The following is a 20,078-nucleotide window of genomic DNA, read 5'->3' on the forward strand; positions in this document are numbered from 1 at the left end:
CCAATAGCCACTGTGCAACATAATCTATATTCTGATAAATAAAAACTAATTTGCCATTGAGGAATTTTGTGGTTTACAATTATTACAGCCAGTTCTAGTCACCACATTGCTCGGTTTTGTGTCACCAATTGAAGGAGCATCAGAGACCACCTTTAGACCACTGTGTGTCTAATAATTATAATCTAGGCCTTTGGTTTCTACTAATTATTATATTGAGCAAACTGATCATAAGAGACAACTCCATAAAACATCTTAGGAATTGGATATTTCCCTAACATCTAATGTTTCTATAGAAGGCATATCATACTTGTATGGTACTTCATAGATCACAGAATTTTTAGTTTTTTTTTCTTTTATTTGTTTATTTTATTTGTTTATTTATTTTGAGAGAGAGACAGAGAGCACACATGAGCAGGGGAGTGGCTGAAAGAGAGGGAAAGAATCCCATGCAGGCTCTGTACTATCAGTGCAGAGCCCCACACAGCGCTCAATTTCACGAACCATGAGGTCATGACCTGAGTAGAAATCAAGAGTTGGATGCTTAACCAACTGAGCCACCCAGGCACTCCAATCATAGAGTTTTTATATTGTTTCATCTCACTCATTCCTTCAATATTAATTCATTCACAAAATTATTGTGTGATAGTTATATACAACATCAAAGAAGATGTCTTTGACCTTAAAGAATTTATAGTCTTGTCACTCACTCCTTCCAAAACCTATAAAAAGTAGATCTTATTATCTCAACCTGAGGCTTACAAATTTTTAATAATTTAAATCAATAAGGTGTGAATGCTGGGTAAAATCCTTCTGAATCCATGATTCTGAGTCTCTGACATAGCCTGTACTCATCAATCCCTCCTAGTAAGCCCCATGAATGAATTCACAACAGTGTTTCTGGAGTCAGATGAATCTGAGTTAGGATCCCAGCTCTGTTTTTTAATACCTATATGAATGTGAGCAAATTACTTTTCTTCTCTGAGTGTCCCCATTAGTGATAGGGACTGGTCACGCCAGTCTTCACACTACAAGGTTGCAGAGAAAACTGCTTCCAAGACTGTAGCAAATGAAAAGGTGGAGGTGGAACATGAAGGGCTGAAACTGATATGGGGTCATTGAGGCACTTAGCATGGGTATAAAAATAAAGGGGAGGTGGCCCCAATCAAAAGATATCTTAATATTAAAATCAAATTGGCAATTTATGACTCATAGACTGTTTTTGTAAAAAGAAAAGTTTTATCAGAAACATGTTTGGGTTGGGTAAGGAAGTGAGTCAGGGTTGTGCAGGTGCAGGGTTAAATATAATCTTTAAGATTTTGAGACTTTGTTCATCTTTGTAGTAGGCAGAATCTAAAATAGCACCCCAAGGGCACCCGGGTGGCTCAGTTGGTTGAACATCCTACTTCAGCCCAGGTCATGATCTCATGTTCATGAGTTCAAGCCCCGTGTCCGGCTCTGTGCTGACAGCTCAGAGCCTGGAGCCTGCTTTGGATTCTCTGTCTCCCCCTCTCTCTGCCCCTTACCTTCTTGTGCTCTCTCTCTCTCTCAAAAATAAATAAACATAAAAATTTTTTCAAAAAAATAAAAAATAAAATAAAATAGCACCCCAGAAATTTCCTTTGCTAATCCTCAGAACCTGTAAACAAGATGAGTGATGTACTATCACTCTTATGGTTATGTTATGTTATTATGTTATGTTATGTTATGTTATGTTATGTTATGTTATGTTTTATGTTATGTTATGTTACTATGTTAGGTCACAGTTGATCTTAAGGTAGGAAGATTATCTGGGTGAGCCTGATCCAATCACACAAACCCTTAAAAAGCAGAGAGCTTTCTCTGGCTGATAGCAAAAGAGGAAGGGAGAAGGTATAAGGGAGATCTGAAGGTAGGAAGGATTCACCTTGCCACCACTGCATTTGAAGAAGCAAGGAGTCACAGGAAAGGACTGAGGAATAGCCACAAGGTATGAAACTGACTAGGCAACAATGACAAGTCCTACAACCACAAAGATCTCTATTCTGCTATTAACAGGAACAAGAGTGGAAGGGAATCATGAGCTACAGTTTGATTTCAGCCTTGTAAGATCCTGAGCAGACCCAGCCATGCAGTAGCCATGTTGTCACCAACTTCTGACCCACAGAAACTGTGAGAAAATAAATGGATGTTTAAGCCACTAAGTTTGTAGTAATTTCTATGCAACGATAAAATTCATACAATCGTGAATATTTGGCAATAATTTCTGTGTTAAATATATTGTATTAAATTACCATTTATCTTTATGATTGACCTTTTCTCAGCATGCCTTTAAATTGTGTAACCTGAGTGTAGTGTCTCATTTACCTCATCCTTATCCAAGTCTTGCAATGCTTGGCATAAAGAAGGCCTACAATACCTGTTGTTATCTTTATCCTTATTAGTTCACAATGACTTCTAATTCCAGTCTTACTGATAGGGAATTTTCTTAATCTTCCCAACTTCGTCAAAATTTCTCCTCTTCAACTGCTCCTACCCTCCAATGGCCAATACTCATGCCTCCTTACTTACATCAAATCCACCTAGTCCTGAGATTAGTCAGATGATTGCCAATTAGGGCAATATGTTAAGGATATCACCAGATACCATGCCATGTAATTGTCTTCTTAAAAGGTCCCTGCCTCTCAAACAATTCCAAAGTATTTTCCTCCTATGTATTTGGAAATTTCTTTTTAACATTTGGTATGGTACTTTGGATTCACATTAGTAAGAACATTATCTCTCATATATTTTACCTTTCTCCAGTTTTCTTTTCAAAATAACTTTGCTAAATTTAGGCGATTTGGGAAACATGGGTTTGAATACGGGAAGTTAAGAACAAAAAGGGTAATAGCTAATAAATTTACTCTCTGATCTTGTGCATATGTGTCTAAATTGTTAGAGTAACTCTTGCTCAGTTGAAGACAACTCTTACTTTATTACAAAAGGAAGAGAAGCAAAGTAGCTATAAGGGTCACTCATAATCACCCATATTAATGACTGTTTTCACTATGATTGAATCATAGATATTTTTTGTCTATAGAAAGTGGTCATTTTTACTGCACATGTTGATTCATAGTTGCATAACTAATCATGACAACTTTATTAATTGCTTATTATCAAAGGTTTTCTCTTGTATTAGAGAACAAGTGACTTCCTTCCCTTATACTGGTGTGTATATATATCTCTGTGTGATAGAGATTAATGCATAAAGCTTTGCAGGAAACTGCCTCATTGATTTTGTTGCCTTTATATTTGTCTTCCTTAGATGACTTCCACTAACATAGATGGAGGATGTATAGCCCATTCCAGTGGGACACCCAGGGCCTTGCCTATGGTGGTTGGAGTTCTGGCTTAAATTCAGGCAGCTGAGTAAGAGGTTACAGGGGTATTTTTAGAGAAATGAATGCATTGTATTATTGGTTATTTTTGAAGTCCCCAGTCCAGCACTTCTTGATGGAAGTACTCTTGTAAAGTATTAATCCTTGCTTGTGTTTTGTATATTAACTAGGAAATGCATTGCCAACGCTGCTGTAATCATGTGCCCTGAAATATTATTCAATGTTGTAACGAGTTGTACACAAGTTCTATCTCTGGAGTCTATGTGTTTGAATATTCTCATGCCATACTTCCAAATTCTTCAAATCTCAGGCTAGCCAATCCACCACTCTACCATATGATTTGGAAGTGTTTTCAAAAACTCATGTTGTTTTCCCACATTATTTAAGACTTAAATTGATTTCTGAGATTTTTTTATGCAGTAGTAACTTCTACTCTTGCACATAACTTAATTTAGCAGCATCAGAGCTAATGATGAATAAATGTACCCACCTCAGTACATGGCACCTCCTTTTAGAGAAAACTCTCCAAAAGTCTTTATTGAAGAAAAGTATCAAATCAGTACCTTAGAGTCTTCAGTGCTATGATAGTGCATTGAATACAAGAAAGCTGATGGGGTAGTTTTAAAAAATGTCCTGACAGAGTCAAGGTGATGGCCATTTTTAGCTGCCCTGCTATCCATCACCTCTTTCAGCCAAGCATACTCCATCATATGCAACAGCCTCATGAATTTATGCATCAAGCTGTGCAGCCAGTCGTGCCGAGGGCGCTGGTGACAAGTGAAATTGCTGTGCGCCTCATTTAGCTGTTTATTGCGCCTGAGTACGTGTTGCAGCTGTCATCCCACGATGGGATGATAGTGCTCGTTAATAGACAAGACAGGCAAATAATGATGGAGGCCACAGCAAGAGATGCTCATCTGCCAATGGGCTCTGAGCAATATCACAAACATCCACAAAGTTTTCCATCAAAAGCAGCTCTGTAAGAAAATAGAGAGGGCAGGGCTGTTCTTCACAGGACTAACAATGGAGATTAAACTTTTGAAAAAAGTGTAGCCCAGTAGATTGTGTAACTTAGGGCTGGCATTTGGGGTTCTACACTGTGCTTCCCTTTTAAGAGAATCCCAGGAAAATGACCACACACACCAACCTGGTTTGCCACCAGTGTGGCAATACAAGATGACTGTATTCCTGCTGCACACCATGGAATTAACCTTAACACACTGAACAGTGGCCTTACTCCCCTGCCATCCATGGCCCCAAGAATTTGCAAATGTTATTTCCCATTTGAAGACTTATTTCATACATTTAGGACCTCGGATTGCTATCTTTCAATTCTTCTCAATAATTCAGTGGAAAGTAACTTGAAATAGAAATATTCTATCTTTAGATTTGAATGGAATTTTCTTTTGTATAAAATTGAATTATACTCAAGCATTCATATCTTGGCGTATAGGAAAGAGGCTCTTAATAAAATCTTTCCCAGATGAAAGTCTGTTAAACAACTATCTTCTATTTCCTTCCTTCCCTGAATGTGTGGTGCTTAATCTTATGGGTATTTTAGAGTTGGTGATGAGCAAATGCCTTAGGTATGGGCTTAAATGTGAATCTTTATGATTTACCAACAGATTATTCATTGTGTAAGAATATAGAACTTAAAGAGTTAATTAATATGTTTGGTATAATGAGATGAAGCAAATTCTGACACTCCTTTGCAGACTTTTATACACAACAGTGATCTCCAAAAACACTTGAATGCTATGCTTGAAAACTGGGTATTGTTTTGAATCCCAAATATAGACACAAACATCAAGTTCCAAATTGTGAACTCAGAACAGAAATAATTATAGATATTTTATAGTTTAATAGAAGAACTTGGAAAACCCATCAACATAAAAATACGGAAAACAAATATAGGAATAACCATTAAACACACACAATTTGGGGAATGGCTCTCTTGTATATAATAACATGTGGCCATGGTCTTTTTGGTGGTGTCCATCTTACTATGAGGTGAGACTGTCAAAAGTTTAATAAGGACATTATTGTTAATAAGTATGTCAAGAACCATAGAAAGTACTAACTAGGTCTACATAGAGAGAACACTTTTATTAGGATCCCAGAGGTATAATGATGGGAGAAGAAAAAAAAAAAACAAAAAAACCTTTAGTGTGGCCTTTTCATTTTAATGATGAGGAAACCAAGTCCCAGAGAGGCTAAGTGACCCGGAGAGGTCTTCAGTCATCTGCAGCACCTGCAGTAAACCCAGGTCTCTGGGACCCTAATGTCCTCCAGAGCTGCCTTAGCTGTGACATTACTCATGTTCTTGCGGGGACTGACAATGTAGGCTGTTTTTTTTTTAAACTACTTATTAACAAAAGTCTTGTTTATATTTGTATGTTATTTTGAAGGGATATTCTGACTTATTTATTTATCATTTATATATGGCTATTTTTTTAAAAAATAAAGTAGAGTAGGGAATACAAGGCATCTAACAATGAAGTTAAAATAATAAGGGTTGTGTCATGAAAGACAAGAGAGAATTATAGCAAAAAGCTCAGGCAAAGGATAATTACTAGATTTGAATATAAAATTTGCCACTGATTTAAAAAGGTTGATTCATTCTTAAATGTGATCATTGTCTTTGAGCCAAAAATTACTTCAGTGAGAATGGATCTTTAGCTTTATGATGGAAATAAATGAGAAAGTATAAGTTAACTTGCAAAGAAAATAGTTTTATGATGCACATTTCAGGAATCTACATATTCTGTAAAGTGAGGCACATCCATATTAATTATCTAAGGTCCCTTCCTTCTTTAAAACATTCATATCTGTGAATCTGCTGTTACTTAAAATGTATAACAAAATTCAGTAGACACAACTTTCCACTGGGTATCTTGATCCAGGAATATCTGTTTGTCTTAGAATCTTTGATAAACACTTAGTATACAGGGCAATGTGTATTCTATAACAATTAATTTGGATGCACAGTAGACATCATTATACAGGAGCTACAAAATCACATTTGGATTATACATTATAGCAGTGATTTAGCTCAGAGTCTTAATGTAAAATCCTATGGACTAACATGTAATAACTTTATGTACTTTATTTCTTTTTCCCTATTCTGTGCTTACTAGGGAATAATACAGTGGGAGCTATATTATTCTGCTCCTTTGCTTTTTCAAAAATAACAACAACAAAATTTTTTGGCATTTATGGAACTAATGGTCAGCAAATTTAAATATGTTGACTACTTTTTCTTAATTAAATGGAAAAGAGATGTGTGTTACACACACACACACAAAGTTTTATTAATGTTTCATAAAATGGTTGCTACAATCAAAGGAACTGCTCTGAAAATTAAATTACTGGGCTGACTCTGGAAATCAGCATAATATGCTCTGTTTAATTCAGTCATGCTAAGATGTTAGATTCTCCTTCATTCTCTCAGCTTTCTCTCTCCTTCACCTGGGGGCATCTGCTGATGAGTCTCTTCTAGAGGTTGTTTAATGACTATTTTACAGGAACTGTCAGCTTTCTAAAGCCCAGTGGCATTGGGCGTCACTGTATTACCAGCCTTTTTACACAATTGGCCTGACTGTAAATCGGAGGTTTAAAAGTACAAGAAAAGCTCCTATTTGATTTAATGACTGGCTGATGGAGGTCGATTAATCTTTCTGTGCTCAGATGTTTTACTCATAAAGGTCATCTATTGTTTGTTTATACTCACTTTTCTGATGTTAGAAACACAAGAAATAAGAAGGCCATTTTGAGAAGAGCAGATAGTCTCCTTAAGAAAATCCCTGTCATATGCACTCTGGGATTTGGACTCAAATCCTAATTATACAGTAAGTGAAATGAACACAGCCTTTACATTAACCTAATGTAAAGCTGCAAAACCACGATACCTGCTCAATTTGGTTAAAGAAATTAAAGATGGTGGCTTTTTTTTTTTTTTGGTAAGAGGAGGCTGTTTAAAATGCAGATCTTTTTGGTTGCATAAAGAAAAATATTTTTTCCTTCCCCTTCTTCACCTCTCTTAAAAAACCAAACGGGAATCTTTGAGCACTATCACCTTTACTTAGGGCATTACTTTTATTCATGGTTAGGAGCTCTATTTTATAAAAAAAAAATTGAAAATGTATCTTTTTTTTCAAATTAGATTAATTCATTGTAATCTTGGTAGATAACACAAAGTCTTGCTTCTTGAATGTTAACATGAGTACTCAGGTTATCCATCAAATTATTTTTTTTTGGTTTTAATTTTTGATCAAGGGATAACTTGTTTAATCAAAGAATGTGTCAATCAGTCGAAGCTAGTCAATGAAGAGCGTGGATTGAGAGTACAAAAAAGTAGTGCACAGAAGGTGACCCTGAGGAAATATTCAACAACTTTGTAAATCTACTTTTTAAAGTTGAGACAACATAGCAGAGTTATTCTTTGACCAACAAAATATTACCTGACCATTGGTGTCTCCAAACAAATGGAATAGAACAATGTTTCCGGCAGTTGTCCTGAATGGAGGTTTCTGATTACAAGTGACTATAGGAGAATGAGACCCATGAACAGGTGGAATACACATAGTGAACAAAGATGGTTGTAAATTCCACCCCGCCACAACCTTTCAAAAGTGAGAATATAAACACTGAAGAAAAATAGAGTCCCATAACTTTTCACTGGACAACCTATCTATTCAGACATGCAGACCAAGGCTTCCGGATATTAATTTTGGAAAATCCCTGGAGGTAGGAATTTCTGCTATTACCAAGCTATTCGGGGTGTCAAAAAGCCACAAAAGTAAATTTAACATTGTTTTCTATTTGAATCTCAGGTCCACATTCTACTACCAAATGGTCACAGAGCAACCATACATACTAAAATGTTGAGTCAAAGTTTTTCTCGAAGTATTCTTTGAAAGGCATTTCTAAGGGCAAATGTAAGAGAAGGGATAACTGACAGGCAATCTCTGATAATACTGGCATAACATAACATAGCTGTTTTGAGGCAGTCGCCCAATCACCTCTTCTTGAGAAGTTCCAGGATTTCTTTTACTGTACAGCGCCTTCCGTGGGCTTTTACGGTTCTAAATTGTATTCATTTGTTTACATGGTGGTTGTTCTCTGGAGATTTGTCTTCACAAGGACAGTGCCTGTTTTACATTCTTTTTTTTAAGTTTTATTTAAATTCCAGTTAGTTAACATACAGCGTAATATTAGTTTCAGGTGTAGAATTTAGTAATTCAACACTTGCTTGCAACACTCAGTGCTCATCACAATAAATGCACTCCATAATCCCCATCACCCCGCCCACCTACAACCCCTGTTGTAACCATCAGTTTGTTTTCTGTCATTAAGAATTGTTTTTTGGGGGCACCTGGGTGTCTCAGTAGGCTAAGCGTCTCACGTCGGCTCAGGTCACGATCTCATGGTCTGTGAGTTCGAGCCCCACGTGGGGCTCTGTGCTGACAGCTCAGAGCCTGGAGCCTGCTTCAGATTCTGTGTCTCCCTCTCTCTGCCGCTCCCTGACTCATGCTCTGTCTCTCTCTTTCTCTCTCTCTCTCAAAAATAAACATTAAAAAAAAGAATCTTTCTTGGTTTTCTTCTCTCTTTCTCTCCCTTTTTTCCCCTTTGCTCATTTGTTTTGTTTCATAAATTCCACATATGAGAAATCATCTGGTATGTGTCCTTTATATTTATCTTGATGGATCCCAAATATCCAGTACCTAGGACAGTGTTCAGCATCTGGTAAGCACTCAATAAATATTGTTTGAATGAAGTAACCAAGTTATGGTGTTTTTCATGTTCAGTAGGGGACTTACTAAAGTGTCTAAATATTACATTCCTCATTGGAATTCAGACTGCCTCCTCTTGCTAAGCATGAAGGAGCAATGAGATTGGACATGGAGATGGAAGCTCTAGTCTCAGCTCTGTCAATCTGTGACAACCAAGCAAGGCACTCAAACTTGAGCTTCTCCAATGCTTATCTGTAAAACCCAGGATAGGATGTATCATTGCAATCCTTGACAACTGTGATACTCTGATTCTTGGGTCCCTGCTGTTCTCATATGTGGTCAGCTATTTTTTTTCCATCTACTTGCAACTCTAAATTATTACTAACACCTAACATTTACTAAGCAGTTAGTTATGATGGTAATATTATCTCCCCTAATTCTCCTAACAATGCTGTGAGTTAAGTTTTTACACATAATGAAACTGGAGTTCAGAATGATTTAAAAACTTGTCCTAGGGATCACATTAGTCCCAAGTAGTATAGAGAAGGCTCAGGCCTTGGGCTCCCACTGCTGATTTTTCTGCTCTTTCCATTGTGCTGCCTAACTCTATATGTGGCTCATTCTTTCCTGGACTTCTAAAAGTATTATAAGTTTGTATTTAGTATTATAACGTTTTGAATGGAATTCCCAAAGGAAACAAGACCCTCTATGAAAAGTCCAATTTATTATGAGTCAGACATTCTGAGTTGTATTGTTATCAGAAGTGAGGAGTCTCCTCTGATCCCCCATATCTCTTCTCATTCTCTGGTGGCCAGTGTCATGCACTTTCAAGACAGCTGGCCAGTGGACTCTATGGCCACAAAATAGAGCTCAGCAAGCTGCTCACACAAGGACTGAACTTGTGACCTTGGCGTCATTTCCATCACACCCCAAGCAATTGAATTAAATAGCCAAAGACAAGTCTAACACAACATGAAATGAAACACAGTCCCAGAGATGTGGAAATATTTACCATTCAGTCTATTTGTATTTCAATTAATTTCAATTTTTTATTTTGAACTTGCACTTTGTAGAACAGTATACTAGGAACTGAAGAATAAATGCATAGTCTGGACCTCTAGAACTTGAAACATAAGGGATGAGGGGGAAACATTTCTGGATGACCACAGGTCCCAAGAGATGGCAAGCCAGAAGTCATGGAAGTACAAAGCCAGAAAAATGCTCCAAATCTATAGAATGACTTTCCATATCTATAAAATCCTTTAGGATTAGCAATAGCCCCCAAAGTTACCACATCAAAAGGACCATTTAGGAACACATTGGCTCTCATAGCTTGTTGGATCTCCAGTCTTTGCAATGGCTCTGGTTTGACTTTTGTCTTCTCTGTATTGTGATCTTGTTTTTATTTAACCCCAGCAGATCTCAGTGAACTTTGTTCCTTCTTTTGAGTTTCCATTTATTGTTCCCTAGTGCTCTGAGTACTTACTGGACCTTATCTTTGATTTTGCTTTTACTCCCTTATTCTTTGGATTTACTTCCTCCATATTATACTGATGGTCCTGCTGCAGTTAACATGTGGATTCCCTGAACTAGTTGCTTCACACTGTTCTCTCCAGCCTCCAGAGGAGCCCAGAGATTTTCACCTTAATCCTTTGGGATGCTACTGCACTAAATGCCTAGGGACAGGGGTTCCAGAATCAAGTGTATGTTGAAGAGACAACCTTAATATTTTATTTTCAATGGAGTAAACCCAGAAACTGTGGGCTAAGGGTTCAACTCAAGGTCAGCTTGACCAGGAAGCAGAATTTTCCAGATAGATTTTGACTTTTAGCTAATGAACTAATTAAGGGAAAGGAGTGTCAAGGAATGGCTTCCTCTTCTTCAGTGCAATGGACTGAATGTTAGTGTCCCCCACCCCCCAGTTCATATGCTGAAATCCTATCCCCCATGTGAGGCCTTTGGGACATAATTAGGTCTTGAGGGTGGAGTCCTCATGAATGGGATTAGTGCCCTCTTAAAGGGACCCCAAAGAGCTGTCTTGCCCTCTTTCTATCATGTGAGGATACAAGGAAAAGAAGGTAGTCTACAACCTAGAAAAGGACTCTCACCAGAACTCAGCATGCTGACATACTGATCTCATACTGCCAGCCTCTAGATCTGTGAGAAGTAAATTTCTGTTATTTATAAGCCACCCATTCTATGGTACTTTGTGATAGCATTCTGGACTGAGATACTCATGAGTCTTCTACCTTTCTTTCTCAGTTGACTTTTCCTTTAAGATTCCTTCCAACTCTGAGATTTTGAAAGATTTAATGCCAGCCAAGCTGAGCATATAGGAAAATGTGATGGTTCATTTTCCTGCTTCTGTTGTCTACAAATCCATTATTTCCTTCTAGGAATTCACTCCATAAAATGAGTTATATTTTTAAACCACCAAAAGAAAACATTTAATTTATAGGGTTTAGAAAAAAAAGATTACCCTTTATTACTGTTCAATAAATAGTAATTAATTCAATGTTGTTTGCTCAATGCTGGCTCTTAAGTTTGTATCCCCAGCAAGCTATATGCAATATTTAAAATTAACCTCAACTTCATTATTACTATATGAGTCCAAATCCTTAGAGTAATCTCACTCTCTTGATATGGGCTAACTTCAATATTACATCTTAATGTATGTTATATTTGGGATTCAATTTAAGTAAGTCATGCCCCTGAGTATGTTTAAATGTTTATTTTCTAAGATTTCTACAAAATAGGACTGACTTAAAAAAATCTATAATTGTTAAAAATGGATGAATTTCCTACCAATAATTGCATATCAAACACAATCAAATGAACTCCAATTTGCTAAAAGGTTGTTCTTTATTGCTTTGACAATAGAATCTGGAGACCTACTGAAGTTCCATTTTGCTATTTTTTTCAAGAAAGTTTCAATGAGTTTAACAGATTATCTGTTTATATCTGTAATGATGAGGAGGACAGGAAATTCGGACAGCAAAATAGGTCACTTCTTAGGCTGGCTGCCAGACTTTGAAAACCATGATAACAAGTTGGTTCTGCCAAGTAAGTGAAATCCAAATGCTGGCTGAAACATTTGCAAAAAAAAAAAAAAAAGAAAAGAAAAGAAAAAAAAAGTAAAAAAGGAAGAAAGAAACCCATGCTAATAGGCACTAATGTGTGAATAATAATTAGCGCTGTGTGGGTGAAATTTTCAGAATGTATAACATTAATGTAGGGGTTTACATACACATAAACAAAGCTTTAACATGAGCTAATGTGAGCTATGATTATGGAAATGTGTAAGGGCCAGTATAACAATGGTGAAATTCTCATTTCAGATAAGCTAATTTTAGGTATAGAAATTCTAAGAATGTTAATCATTATTATAATCTTATAAAGTCCTCAAAGATTATAGCTATATCTATGTCATCTATATCTATATCCCTTTATATGGGAAACAGGTCTGAAGTCTGATAAAGAGTTTAGTAACACAAAATTAATGCATGTGAAGTTAGACAAATGTCATGTATACAAAGCCACACTACATAGATGACTGCTGAGAGAGCTATTTATCCTTCCCTACCTCCTGGACATGCCACCCTCCAAGGCATCCATGCTTCTATTCTTTAAATCTCTTTATATGTCTTTCTCTCTCTCTCTGTTTCTCCCTCTCTCCCTCTCCACCTATTATTTATCTGAAAATATAGGACCAGTTTTCTCAGTGAATAGTACAGAATTATAGCTAAGAACCATCATGGGCTTAGTTTATCTAACATGAAGAATAAATTATTATTCTCTTAGAAATACTGCTGTGTCAAGGTCAGGGTTGAGGTCATTTACAAGGCAATGTAGAGGACAGCATATAATTTACTAGCCAGAATCACTCACAGCTGATGTGTGTTGGGGGGATGGGGATCTTTCCATCAGAAATCTATACTCATTTAGCTTTCATAAACAAATGCTTTTAAGAGTATAAAAAAAAAACTGTGTTGTGAGCTTAATTAAGAAGCATCAAATTACCCACTTCTTTTGTTCACCTTTGGAAAATATATTTAGTAGCTGATGATTAGCGACCTGTGTGTTTATTCAACAGAAATAAGAAACTAAATCAACATGTTCTAATGTGCTGTCCTTTGCAAATGAAGATAACACTATTGATTCACAATCAAAGGGCATGCACTTATTTCTTTTTTTCTTTTGGGGGGTTAAAGTATTGATGATGAGTAGAATATCATCCCCAGTTTTTTTACCTTATCTAATTTGTGACCAGCACGTTAGGAAATAGCTGCTCAGGGCAAAACAAGTAGCCCTTGATTGTGAAGCACAGTAAACACAATACACAAAAATTTTGTTGTTGTTCCAGGCACAAAGTGACCCAGAGAGTTTTAAAATAATGTTCAGATAATCCTAGCTTTCAGTGTTTCCAGACATTTTTACTGATGGTCCAATTCACCACTACCACTTGTTGTAGAGTCTCCCTTTATGCTAGGAATGTGCCTGTGAAATAAAGAAGGCAGAAAAAGGGACCATCAGGGAAGAATCCAGAAATAGTAAAGTCAGATGCCTGGAAGCAAAAATGATCTAATGTTCTGCAAACACTGTAAGTGACATTATGGTCTTAACCCTGTAATTTCAAGTCAATATTTAAAGCCCACCCTTACCATTTCAATCTAATTTCAAAATACTGTGAAGAATCCCCCTGTTTGATAGATCCTGCTTCTCTGTTCTCTAGCCTGTGTCTTTCCATCTCTTTCTCCTCATAGGCTTTCTTTCAATAACCATTGCTCTAAGCCAAAGGGAATTAGAGACAAGTTAAATGAGGCCCCAAGTTGTCTAGTGGAAAATGTTGACAAAGAGATAATTATCCACTACATATTCTCATGTATTTAAAGATATAGTACATATAGAAGGGGCACTCGATCCATGCTGCAGGGAGAAGGAAAGAAGGCATAAAATAGATGGAATGCTAGGGAAAGCTTTCTGGGGGAGCAGTTTCTGTTTACCCCTGAATTTCAAAGCTCTCCTCTGCTGATCTTTTGCCTGTAATCAGTGAGTATGCCCAAGTATTCCCTACCCTAACAGACGGGAAATCTTCTCATCAAGCTAGCATTTCTCTTTAACAATAACCCAGCTTCTTCCACGTGGCCAGCTTCCTTCCCGTATGCCTGGATCACATGACCTCTGCTTCCCAGCTCTCACAGCTCACCTGAAGCTTTTCCACCTTCAATTGTCACTTTTGAGCACTTTTTCTTGTTAGAAACTCTTTATTCCCAGGAATTCCACATCATACCTCGTTCTGATTTCCCCTCCTTTTCATGATTTCAACTCCTTTCCTCTGCTCCCATTCTAAAACCAAGTGTTCTTGGACTCCCTCTTTGTTTGATTGCTCTGCTTACTCTGTACATTGTCTTTAGTGGTGTGTGTGTGTATGTGTGTGTGGGTGTGTGTGTGGGTGTGTGTGTGTGTGTGTTGAAAGTGGGGCTCATCCATTCTCTTGATCTTAACTACCACCTACATATGTCTATCATCCAAATACTAGTCTCTAGCCCTCTGGTCTCCTCTGATTTCAGAACTTAATACAGATGTTATGAAAAATCTCTACTTGGCCGTGCCAGAGACATTTCCACATTTTCAACAGGCTCCAAAATGTCTCTAACCACGTCCTCCTCAGCCTACCCCATCCATATCAAAACTTATTGCTCATTATAATGCTTCTAACTTCAAGCCCTAGGGGTCATTCCTCAATTGCCTGCCTGCCTTCCTGCCTTCCACACCTTACAGATGATCACCAAGTCCTTGTATGTTTACCTCCTAAACATCTCAACTCTATTTTTTCTTGGCCCAAATAGTGCCTTTTTACTTCCTGAAGCTTCTCCTGACCTCCAGTAGGTAGAGTTCAAAGGCAAATTTAACATAAACCTAATAAGCTTCACCTTCCAGATGCTCACTTGAGTGTTCCTCTTCTCCGGAGGCCCTGGGAGGAGTCTGACAATGTACTCAGTCAATTTGGTTTGTTTGCTATCTCTTTCTACACTGACTCCTTCTTCATTGCACTTTTCTCTAAATTGAGTGGCCTTGGAATGGCTATAAGCATTTTTAAGCTCTGCCTAAGAGGAGGGTGGGCTGGGAATACACTGGTTTGGGTTCATACAATATATTTATGTGGTTTAGCAATCATTTGTGTGAGGACTTCAATTATTGCTAGCCATCCAGGACTAGGAATGGCTTCCAGGAATCCTCTTCATCCCCACTGTGTCAGCTCACACAGAGTGGTAATACAAAGCAGCTGATGCAGAGTTCAGGTCATCATTGTGACCATGTCCTGTGGCTCCAGAGACAGAAGCATGTATACGTGCTTGTAGGGTACAGTAGAGTGCACAGTAGAGTGGAGGAAAAACTAGTTTGGAAATGTCCAGGCACAGAATCTAATCTATGGGCAAATTCTTCTGATTGTGAGACATGTAAAATTCAGAGCGGAAGGCTCATGTCTTATTGATCCCAAGTCAAAGTGGAAGTACTGTCCTCAAAAATACAGCATATATAATTGGAAACCCATCATGGACTCTTTTTTCTTTTTTGATGAAAATAATGTAAATTTACCAAGTTCCTGCAATTTTAGGGCAAACTCTTGTACCAGTGTTGTGGTTAGAAACTCATATTTAGGGCATCCCAACATAATGAATTACTTCTTAATCTACCCGACTCACTTGAAGAAAATCTATCAGTTTCAAAGGAAATAGCAAGCAAAATTGTCACCAGTGAAGAAACAGCCTAAAGAAATCAGTGTTCTGGTGATAAAACTCCTACACGTGTTAATTAATATGTCAATATATGTAGTATGAAAGTAATTTGATGGCACATTTAGGTCATTCCATTCATTTGAGTTGCTCTTATATATAAATTAGGATTATATACACTATATAATCCTTATATAAATTAGGATTCCTTTTCCTAAAGAGGACCCCCAAGCTTGCTAGAGGTCATTGTTCCCATTTTTCAGTTATGTAAACTGAAGCAAATGCAGTTTATATTGCTTTTCCAAGGCCAGTTAAGTGGTAGTAATAAGTCAGAGTAGGGATTCAAATCTAATTCTTTTAATTCTAAAATCCTAATTATTTTTACCATGCCAAAATGCTACATCTACTAGTTAGAATTTATAACACAGTTTCTCTACTCAAAACCAAAGGTCAATACCATTTCAGAACCAAATGATGCTATAGTATATAAAAAAAAAGAGCTTTGGTAATTTTTTTTTACATTACTATTACTTAAAATTGAAATGAATTATAGATATTATTAGTACTTACTGATGTAAAGCATATGATTTCTTAAGACTTTGCCAATGCAAATTTCAAGGATTATACTACTTAAATCTTAGCAAATTCTATTAAACACATTAATGGAAATCATATTTTTAAATTTGTTTGTAAATCTTCAAAATTATCAACGTGTGAAGGCAATCTGTTCTTCACACTTTACCCTTGAAAGTTGATATTAGCCCTCTGAAAGCAGCTAAAAGGACTGAGGTAATAATAAATGAGAAAATGAATCCTTGGAATGATAATTAGAATGGCACCCAACTGAAAGATCATGACAAAACATGGCATGACAAGTAGTGGAAATTAAAAGCCAAAATTAATCAAAATATGAAATAAGCACCAATAATTAAAGTCCCTTACAAAAATTAAAGATAGTGACTCCTTTAATGATGAAAGAAGCCTTGAAGGTATGAATATGATACATTATAATACAATCTGCTACTTGGCGGCAGCCAATTCACAAATATTCATGTAGGAAGAACGGAGAAAGTGTTTCTTACATGTTGAACCCCTAAATCTAAATAAAAGCAAACGAATAAGCAAATCTGATGACAGTTTTCGTTATATAAATGAACATTTCTGATTTCATTTCGTATAGAAACTGCAGAAAAGCATTTTGGCAAATAAGTCCAGAGATGATTTTACCTTAGATTTAAATGGAAAAACCTTTGAAGTGGGAAGTATAAGAAAGCAATAAAATAGTTTAGTGGTTTGACCTTTACAGTTTTTTTAATCCTTAAAATATTTCACTAAAATATTTTTAAAAAATAGAATTTTAAAACATGAAGTTGATCATTTATCTTTAAACAAGGTGAATACAGGCTATATATGGAGTAGAAATAGGTATCATTTTGAGTTGCAGGAAGACAGTGATAAAAATATCTGATAGCCAAGAGTGTGAGAATATAAAAATACAAAATAAAACTGAGTGAAGAAAAGAAACAGACTGAGAAGAAAACATGGCTTTTAAAACTAAACAAAATTCATTTTAAACCATTACTTTATTCCGGTTTTGAGCTTTATTGGGTAACAAGGAAAAATAAACCCAAGAGGATATTTTAAATTTTCTCCTAACCTTGTGGATGTATTCCTAAATCTTCAGGTCATTCTAAAGATCAGAATGAGTGCATGACTAGTGTAATATAGGAACCATAAGAAGCATAACTTCTTCATAGGATGGGAATATTCACCAGGGGAAAAGAAAGCTTAAAGTCTTAACATTTTCTGAATGAGTCACATTTGATAGCAGAAAAAAATAGACATACACAGATGAATTTAGCAATCGTTTACAGTAGATTAATTGTTAAAATGCATTTTCATCAACTCAAATCTCAAATGTAGAAATTTCTACCTTTAATATTGTGAGATTAAGATTCGCAACAATCTTAATCTCAACATTCTCAAGAATTCCAGTCATGTAAGCACTGGTGTCAGCCCCTCTATTACCAAAGGCCAAGAAGAACGTGCCACACTTCTAAGCAGGTACGAATGTCAGAGAAGAAAGTATTTTAGGCAGAAGTTGATTCTTCTAGGCTGTAGGAAGAATAGCACCAAAGATACTCCACAGAGAAACCTGAAAGCGTTTGTAATGATAAGAAATGAAGAGGTGAAAAAACCAGGAAGAATCTGTCTTTCTTTGCTTGGAAATTATGAAAAAAGAGAACAGAAGATAGAGAGGAGGAAAGCATTGGGTTTTACAGCATGATACTTTTTTGCCACAGCTAGATTGCCACTGACTGTTGGAGCTGAGCAAGCACAACACGGGAAATGCTAGATGCATTCTACAGAATGGAAGTCAGGAATAGAAGATGGCAAGCAGAAGGAGGCAGGACAAAACAGGATGGTAAATTACACTGAAACTGACTCAGATGCCTTGCAGGGCATCATAGTATTTCTTTTTAGTTGTTAAAGGCACATGGGCCTACAGATCTCAAAAAGGCAGGTTGAAATGAGTAAAATTTAGACTTTGGCTACAGATGCCAAAGGTATCTGTAAAGGTAAAAGGCCTAGTTCTTCAACTGTCCTGTGTCTTCCAGGAACCTCACCAAACCATCTTAAGTGAAGAACTTTGCTCATGCGCTGCCTGAACAATAAATAGTATGGTCTCCTTTGTTCCCCTTAACTTCTTAAATGTCCCAGCGTATTTTTACTTTAATCAAGAAGTTTTCTTTTATGGGAACAAATATTACAGATTATTACAAAACACTATATTATTTTCTATATATTATATTCTACATATATACTATATATATGGTATATTATGTTCTATATATTTTATTCTAGATTTCAAACTGAATTCCATTCTGCACCATGCTTTGCCATGGTTTGCCATGCTTTGCCATGCATTTTTCAACACTTCCATTATGCCCATTTTTCTTCTCTATGCCCTTGTCAATTGACTAAAATACAGAGTTCAAAAATAGGCAAAACGATAGGCTTAGTCAGTGTGGGATATGTGGAGCCCGTGATGCCGTGTCCTTATTTATACATCTTTGAGACCATAATCAATTACCGACAAGCATTGCTGACTCATGGTTAGTTCTCGGGTCTTTCTAATCCGTACTGCTCCCGCCAGTCATGCCCAATTTTATGTCTGTGAAGTCATTGTGAGGTCTTTTATGTTTGGGAATTTAATGTCACTCTCTGCCCACAAACATCCCCAATTGTAATTTTGTTTTTCAACTATGTTTACTGTGATGTTGACAATAGATCTCTGCTCTAAGTGATAATAAATTTCAATAAATTCAACTTGCTGGGACTCTCCTTGAAGGACTTCTTGGTTTAGTAATGAATGATTGGTCATTTTTTACCTGCTAGAAACTTATAACACGTTTTCAGTATTTAATAGCAATATGAGCCAAGAAAAAATTTTCTAATGTGTAGAAGGCTCTAAGGCTCATCAAATAATAAAGATACAGGTATATAATTTATTGTTTAAATTCCGTGTTATCACTGTCCATGTGGCAGCACCTGTTTTTGCCAAAAAAACATCATTAAATAGCACAAAGGAGTTTCTCGGTGCATGATTGCCAACACTGTGAAATATTTACACATTCATTTGAACGAGCTCTGACTTAAGTTAATTTTATAATAATATATTATTTAGCATTCCATTAAAACTAGAGAATAAAGTCTTAATTTTAGTGAATTCTAGACAAATTAAATTGACTTTGTTGCTAGATTTAACAACACCTGAGTTCCCAGAATATTAAGTGGAATGAGATGCCTCTTGGTAAGTTTAAAGAAAAGGGGGAAAAAAAAGAATCTTTAGGGGGGAAAACGTACGTAATGGGAAAGGAACAGCTGACTATTCACAAGTGCAATGGAGTGCCTCAAGATGCAAAGCAAAATTACATATAGCTGTCTAATACTGACTTACTACTGCATATGCTCGTCAGTTTTCACAGTTTTTCTCATGAGTTGTGACAAGATGACAACAAAACTACTGCCTTAATTACACGAAGATTGGAAGGTGTGTAACAGCCCCTCAAGATGACTGAAGAAATTTCACAGGAAATACAAACCTCAAGACTAGCATTTAAATATGCCGAGATAAAAATGTTCAAGTTACACGAAGGCTGAAATCTTGATATCCTATTCATCCTTTGGTATATGCTACTGGTTACATTTTGAGCCAAAGGCCCACCTTCCCCTTTTAGCAATATGAATAT

At 36.5% G+C, this 20,078-nt stretch overlaps 1 long non-coding RNA gene across 1 annotated transcript in view; it reads left to right on the top strand.

Moving 5' to 3' along the window:
- LOC131514586 (uncharacterized) overlaps positions 1 to 20,078 on the top strand; it is a 167,438-nt gene that overhangs the window by 141,490 nt on the left and 5,870 nt on the right. Inside the window, exons 4-5 of the long non-coding RNA XR_009263142.1 lie at positions 2,035 to 2,148; positions 3,284 to 3,387. This is a non-coding gene — a long non-coding RNA (uncharacterized LOC131514586). The remainder of the gene's footprint in view (positions 1 to 2,034; positions 2,149 to 3,283; positions 3,388 to 20,078) is intronic.

The sequence above is a fragment of the Neofelis nebulosa genome, chromosome 6, assembly GCF_028018385.1.
Source record: "Neofelis nebulosa isolate mNeoNeb1 chromosome 6, mNeoNeb1.pri, whole genome shotgun sequence".
In the NCBI taxonomy this organism is placed as follows: Eukaryota; Metazoa; Chordata; class Mammalia; order Carnivora; family Felidae; genus Neofelis; species Neofelis nebulosa.